Source organism: Rousettus aegyptiacus, unplaced genomic scaffold (genome assembly GCF_014176215.1).
Source record: "Rousettus aegyptiacus isolate mRouAeg1 unplaced genomic scaffold, mRouAeg1.p scaffold_m13_p_7, whole genome shotgun sequence".
Taxonomy (NCBI): Eukaryota; Metazoa; Chordata; class Mammalia; order Chiroptera; family Pteropodidae; genus Rousettus; species Rousettus aegyptiacus.
In genome coordinates, this window is record NW_023416310.1 from 25,096,350 (window position 1) to 25,104,022 (window position 7,673).

The following is a 7,673-nucleotide window of genomic DNA, read 5'->3' on the forward strand; positions in this document are numbered from 1 at the left end:
AATAAGGATTCGGTGTTAGAAGACCGAGTTTTGAATTTTAGCTGAACCACAAAGAGCTAGTGTGCTTTTGCACACGTTATCTAACTACCCTCAGACAGTTTCTCTATCTGTAAAAGGGGCTTAATAATGTCCACCTTACAGGATTATGGCAAAGACGGAGCAGTTATCACGTACGTGAAAGGGAACTGGAAAGGCTGGTTATTATTATACTTACTCCTTGGTCGCTCGATCTGGGTCCCTGTGGGACCACCATCCACAGTGACAAATCATTCTGACCTTTCCAACGACTGACCAGTTTAGACAATGACCCTTTTTAACTGATTGCCCAATTAGTTAAATCCTTTAAGTCCCAGCTTTAACTCAGACCAGCAATTGCTCAACTGTGTGTGACCGGAAACAAAGGGACTATTTTGTCATAAGGGTGGGTCATCACAAAACTAGGCAACCATGCAAAAATGACTGGATGAGAGTGAAAAAGAACAAAACAGTGGTGTAAACTGATCTCATTTTCGGAAGGAAAAAACATCTTGGTATACACACACACACACACACACACACACACACACACACACACAGAGAGAGAGAGAGAGAGAGAGCACAAAAGGAAAATGCCACAATATTTTTAAAAAGAATTATCCAAGTTTCCGAGTTCAACAAATATTGAGCTGGCCTCTGTGCTAGGTATTAGGGATACAGTAATTAATGACCCATATAAGGTCACTGTTCTGATGATGCATATATAGTTCAGAAATGATTATAATAAAGGAGGGCCAGTAGGACGATGGCACATCTAATGAATCTAATCTCTTACAGGGGTCAGCAAGACCCTTTGAGAAAGGGACATTTACACAAAGACCTAAAGGTAAGTGGGAGTTAGCTGGAGAGAAGGGCAGAGGAAGAGTAACAGCAATATAGATGATTTTGATTTTCTTCTTTTCGATTATCTATAATTTATCATTTTTCTTAATGAACATAAAGAGTCCTTATTGTTCTATTGGTAATATCTTTGTACTCTAAGGCCGAATATATTTTCTGATCATAACCAAAGTTTTAGTTTGGTATTTATTTGAGGCCAGCCGTAGGCCTTACCTATACTCTTAGGCACTGGAAGAGGCAAAAGGAGAACAGAGTTAAATAGCCCAAAATCTAAGAATTGGAAAGAACCTTGGGAAACATCATCAAATTCTCTTAGTCTAGAAACAGACCCCGTGAGATGAAGCATCTTAACCAGAAAAACACTGCAAGAGTAGCCAGCCCCCAGAACCAGTCAGAAGGATTTGACAAGTCTGTTTTTTGTTTTATTCTGAAACCTGCAATCCTCTATGTGTTGTTTAAATCTGGTTGGCTATGGACTAAAAACGACTATGAGACATGGCAATTGGTAACAGCGAGTAGCCATTGCTCATCGATTACATTAGGAAAGCAATTTAATGAGGTAAAATCCCATGCTCATGAGGGTGTGGTGAAATTGAGCCTGTCAGTTCATTGATGGTAACACTGCAAATCAGTACACCCCAACCATAAATTAGCACAGCAGTGTATTACAGAAGCCATAAAAATAGGCAACTTTATCCTAAGGAAACAGATCAATTCTGGTACACTCATAAGGAGATGTCAAAAGTCATGACCTATGTTTTGACAATAACGGGAGAAAGGTCACAGACTAATGTTGATGCCATTCTATACACCCACAGCGTTTACCACCATGTTTATGAAGAAGCTTATAACCTGCATCTGTGTCTTAAGCCACCACAGTCGCTTTCTCCAAAGTCCCCCAGGGAGCCTAGTTGCTGAATCTAATGATTATATTTCGGTCTTCCACTCACCTGCCTGTGGGAAAGCGTTTAACATCTCCTCCCTGCTGGACCCCTTAACCTTCTTTCCTCCTCTTGCCCTATTTGATAGTCTCCTGGACCTGAGCCCAGGTTACTGCCTCTGTTCTCTTAGTACTCTCTTGCAGAGAAATTTCTTTCATATTCTATTCCACATCAGCTTCTATTTCCATCTGTGTGTCAAGGATTTCCAAATTCTGACCATTTGGATGACTCTAAGTCAAAGCTCTCCCTAGGGCTCAAGTCACAGAGTCACTAGCCTGCTGGATATTTCCCTTTGGATGCTGCCCAGGCTCCTCAAATTTAGTAAGTCTCAAATGGAACTAACTCTTTCCCACCAAAAGATACTTACTCTCTCCTTGTATCTCTTTGATACCAGATCCTCTCTCATCACTTCCTCCTACCTGGATGATGACCACAATAGTTTCATAAATGGTCCCACTGTCCCCAGTCTCTCCACCCTTGACTTAGCTGAAAGAGTGATCCTCCTTAAGAACAAACCCCTGCCAAGGTCATTCCCCTGACTTAGGTCTTTCAATGGCTCTCTGCCTTCAATGTAAAGCTCACCTCCTTGGCTGGTACGTGAGGCCTTTCCTAATCTGGTCCTCACATACTCTTCTCTGGGCAAGGGACCAACCAAGTGCAGTTGCCAGAACAAGCCACATTCTCTTGCTCTAGTATATACTAAACCCTGTAAGTGTCATGAATCCTTAAGTGTCTGTCTCCCTGAAGCAAATTTAAAAATCACTCCTTGACTCCTGAGCTAAATGAAGTGACTGTCCTCTGGGATCCACTTTATAACTTTTATCCCACCCTTAGACCTCTTTAGCGGTTTGCTACGGGTCTCTTTCCCCACCAGGAGCTCTGTAAGGATGGAGAATATGTCTTCCACATGTTCTAGGGCCCAACACAAAGAGAAATGAGGTAAGAGGAAGAAAATAAAGCCAAGTGGTGACAGTAAGTTGTTATACTGATAGAGAAGCATGTGCTTATTTTTTCTCTTCCTGTTTTCTATATTCTCTAGTATGTGGATTACACTATTTTTATACATTTAAAAAATCAGTTTATTTTTAAATTGTGTCCAAGCTCTCCTACATAGCTCTAATAAAAGAATTCACTGCCTAAGTAAAATCAAGTTCTTCTCTCCCCAAGCCCCTCTGGCTCCTCAAGACCCCCCACCTCAAGCTCCACAAATTCTTTAGAACTTAGCAAAGTAGAAACACTTACTTCAACACTTTTAGTAGACAGAAGGACCACCCACACACACAAAAATTCTTTGGCCTTGAAAAGGTTACATTGCTCTAGTAGCTGAGTGCCAAAACCCATTTTTGGCCAAACATTCATCAGAACCTCACTGTACTCACAGCCTAACACAAATGAAGAAGTACATTCACTGAACCTGCATAAGATTTATGTAGGATGGAGACAATGGAACTTCTGAATGATTTCTCTATATCACCTTCTCAACTTGAGGCATCAGTGAAAGATAGGGGGTAAAAAGCCCTCTGAAAATTCTTCATTTGTTTTCTTTTTTTCTTTTACCAACACATCTTCAGATATCAAAAATTTCAATCATGCACATTGGCTTGTAATTCTTTTAAACTTGTGAAAAATAATCCAACCATGTAATATTCAGTCTGACATTTGTTACTATTTTTCCTTAAAACAAAATCCTGATTAGTTCCAAAAATAAAGAAAAACTCTGTTGAAAAGAAAACCCTGTGGCTTAGAAATCATCACTCTGATTAACAGCACATAAATATTACCTGACGAATGGATTCCTATCTTAAATGTAATTATCACAAATTTCTTGTGATCCCCACCCACTGTTCTAGAGTTCTAGAGTTTATGCCCAACTCTTAAAACAATAACTTTAAAAGCAATAAATAAAAGGAAATCTTGCCTTAGCATTTGGGCAGATGGGACCACTTTCCACTTCAGTCAGCAGAGACCCTGGAGTGAAACACTGGACCCTGACTGAACAGCTGTCCAGGAAGGTACTTACATCTCTACCCTCAGAAGTCCTTGCCTCTTATCACAATTAAGTCTATTGCCAGGGCCCACTGAGACAATCAGGACAAGCAAGAAAGCCCTGCCTGAGGTGCCGCTGGCCTCCACGCTGGGGATGACTCTACCATGCTGTCGGCAGTGCCAGAGCAAGGTGCTTCTGAGAGTGAGGATGAAACACCATGCAAATTAAAGAGCCACTGGAGTACAAGAACGTCAAATCTGAATTCACTTCCTCCAGGAAGTCAGGGATGTCGAGTGTGGCAAAAGAGGAGGGTTAAAGGGAAGGATGGGAGGGTTGCATGGCCCTTTCACTAGGAAAACTGAAAGGGTCTGGCAGGCATGTGTGTCACTGAGAACATACTGTACACAAGCAAAGCATTTAGAAGGTACAATTTCCAAAGTTTTTGATTCAACTCAACACATGTTATGTGTCTATAAGTACCACCCATCATTATCACCTAGAAACTTACCTCCTGAAGATTATGTATGTTCTTACCACAGAGGACAGGAGTAGTAAAAAAGGGAGAAAAAGAATGTGTAAGCAGGTCAGAGGAAGATCAAATGACTGATTCAAAGCCATGTGACCATCAGAGGTATTGTCACAGCCAGGAGACACCTGTTACGCTTCATCCACCATTAGTTTATTGCAAAGTGAAGTTTTGGCAGAACAAATGGGAAATAAGTCCACCAAGAATGAATTACACTAATTAATGTAGTCGACTCGACAGATAGTAACGTGTATTTAGTATCAGCAGTAGGTGGTTCTCAAAGTCAAAATTTATTAACTATTCAAATTTCAAGCTGTACAGATTTTTTCAGATGTACTTACAACATATTCATATCATAATGAAGTTAATTTTTTATAAAATGTTATTCCCTTAAGGACTAAAGATGCTAAAAAGCTTCAACCACCAATTAATTAAATATTGGATATACATTTATAGGTATTATTAAAGATCTGACATAAATACATAAGTCACACAGCTGAGAAAAAAAGCTATAACCCATATAATTGCATACTTGATCTATCCCATATTAAAGTAGAAAACAAAATTATGCCACATAAATTGAGCTGATTTTAAGAATATTTTTGTTAGAAGGTAAAAGCTACATCCATTTAAATCATTATTCCTAGAAGACTCCCAAACAATAAAGTTATTACCTTAAATCCCAAGCTATAATACAATCTTTACCATTCAAATTACCTTCCCTGTTGGTTAATACAGTACATCTGATTCCTCCATGATATATGCAGTGGTGATTAATGATGACAATTAGCAGTAGTTATGTATACACAGTGGAAGGAGTAGAACTAATCATACATACATTTGAATCACTACTCCCATGGAGAATAAGGTCAATAAAAATAATGGTTAAAAGCAATACACATTTTATCTATTCACCCACTTGCTATCTTTAGCAGTAAATGCCACATAACACACATATTATTTGTTCCATAAAATCTTTACATTTCAAAAATACTTTTTAATACAGGTTCAGATGATCAACAATAAAAAATGTTCATCTTATTCTTACCTTCATGGACTTTGGCAGACCTGCACTCACTGGACACACAGAAACATGAGTAACTGGATAGACAAGTTAACCATTGACTGTTTGCAATACAGAAATGCTCTATTTTAAGGCAAGTATCTTTATCATGTACATACACAGCAATTTATCCATTAGGGAACTTTATCACATGACAGTACAAATTTAACAAAACACTGAGGTATAACAACATAAATACAAAAGTCAGAAAGTGTAAAGACATCCGTAAGGTACTTAACATATTTTACTCATAACTAAATAGAGAACTCTTCTCAAAGTTCTTATATGTCCAGAAATACCCGAGATTCTGAATTCTAGAAAATATACTAGAAATTAAATACTCTAAAATTTTTGCAGTAAGGCTCTCTACATAAGGCTAACCTTTGATATAAGGCTACTTCAACTTTGTTCTTGAAAACAGCAAAAATGTGTGCCAAAATTCAAGCTATTCTGAACTAAAGAGAGAGGAATTGGTCTCATGAGAGATAGTGACATAAGATGAGTTTATTGAGCAAAACTGAAATAAGGCAATAAGCAAAATTTAAAATACATCAAATAAAAATTTTTCTTATCATATTTCACCATAAAACTGACCCACTGTGACATAAAAATGCTTGAATGTGTAAAGTACTTTTTAGTGTAAAACGGACATATTTACCCTTTATCTAAGTAATTTAAATATAATCCATAACTTGGCATGTATACTATGTTTAAAAATCTACATTCTGTGACCTTTACAAAAGTAGATCTATTCTTTACTTTCAAGTTAGAAACAGTTTAACAGTTTATCTTTGGATATGTCTAGTCAATGGCTATATAAAATTAAAGAAAAGATAAATTTAAGTCATAGGCCATTAGGTACATTAACATGTAAGCCATCCATTTTGGGCCCTAAAAGTGAAAAATGATTGATACTATAGAAAGTGGAAAAAATAAACCCCAAATATCGGCTCTAGTCCAAAAATGTATAGTCAATGTGTATTTTTAGTTATTGAACAGTTTGATTGCAATGTCATTCAGTGAAAATATACAATTACTAATTATACTCACATTAAAAATGTTTTTCTTAAAATGAAAATAGGTAGTATTCATTATGCCTAAATATAAAGGAAAACTAATGCAAGGGAGAATTTTGAAAAGTTTGACAATTACTGCATTTGTTTGCTCTGCCAAACTTCTAGTGACATTAAGAGAAAAAATCTGTAAATATGTTCACCTAAAAATTTAATCCAGTACTCTAGAAAAATACTATTCTGAGGGGAAGTTAAGCAGAAATTGCATATTAAGTTTCCAAATTAGATTAAAATAAGGGAAACAAAATGGGATTCAGAAGATTAGACTATGTAACTGAATAAATTATAACAATAGAGACAAATGAAATCCAAACTTTGGAAAACTCAAGAGCAAACTTTTTGGTAACCTCATCATTGATTGTACAAGATGAAAAGGAACTTAAGATGGTAGACAGATGAATGTAAGTTTCCATTAAAACAGCTGTACAGAAGTAGATCCACAACCCAAATCCCACTTCCATAATGATGTCAGGCATCGTGCATTTGCGGGTTGTGGGGTCTCCTGCTGACTTTTACAGATTAGGCACGAGCACCCTCAAGTTTTCTCTGGCACCAAATTCAGACAGTTGCTCCTTTGCAAAAATGTCCTAACATTGGTTAAAGGTGGGGGAGGGAAAAGAGGAACCATAAGCTAAATACAAGTGATTCTTCATTTCAAGCTATCTAGAAATCTGCTTATTTAGTAATTAACTGAACAGGCCACTGACTTCAAACACCGAAACTCAGAGACAGCCAAAATCAGCCACAGCTTCTGCCCACTCTTCTTGTAACTCTGGCTAATCACAACAGCAATTTGAAGCTCTGGGTAAATCAGTTTTCTACTCTGAGTACACCAGACAAGGCCGATCACAAAGAACTTGCCACCTCCTGTTCATCATGTGTAATCAGCAACACGCCATACATGTAGTGACCCAGGGTGTGGTTTTGTGCATTGTCTCTGCAGACCACATAATGGCACTTCCAGCATCTCCTTCTAAAGGAAACTGCCCTGCCTATGACAATTTCCTCACCTCAAAAAGATTGCTTCCCCCAAGCCAGGGGGACTGGCTCGAAAAACTGCTTCTCAATCCAGGCGATGGTAAAGTTAAGCTAATGCTCCTCTGGAATTTGAACAGGAAAAAGAAAGAGAATCGACCAGTAGATATCAAGTGGAAAAGATGCCACATTGCCAAAAGTGATGCCAACCCTGAGAGGCAGGAAGAGAGAC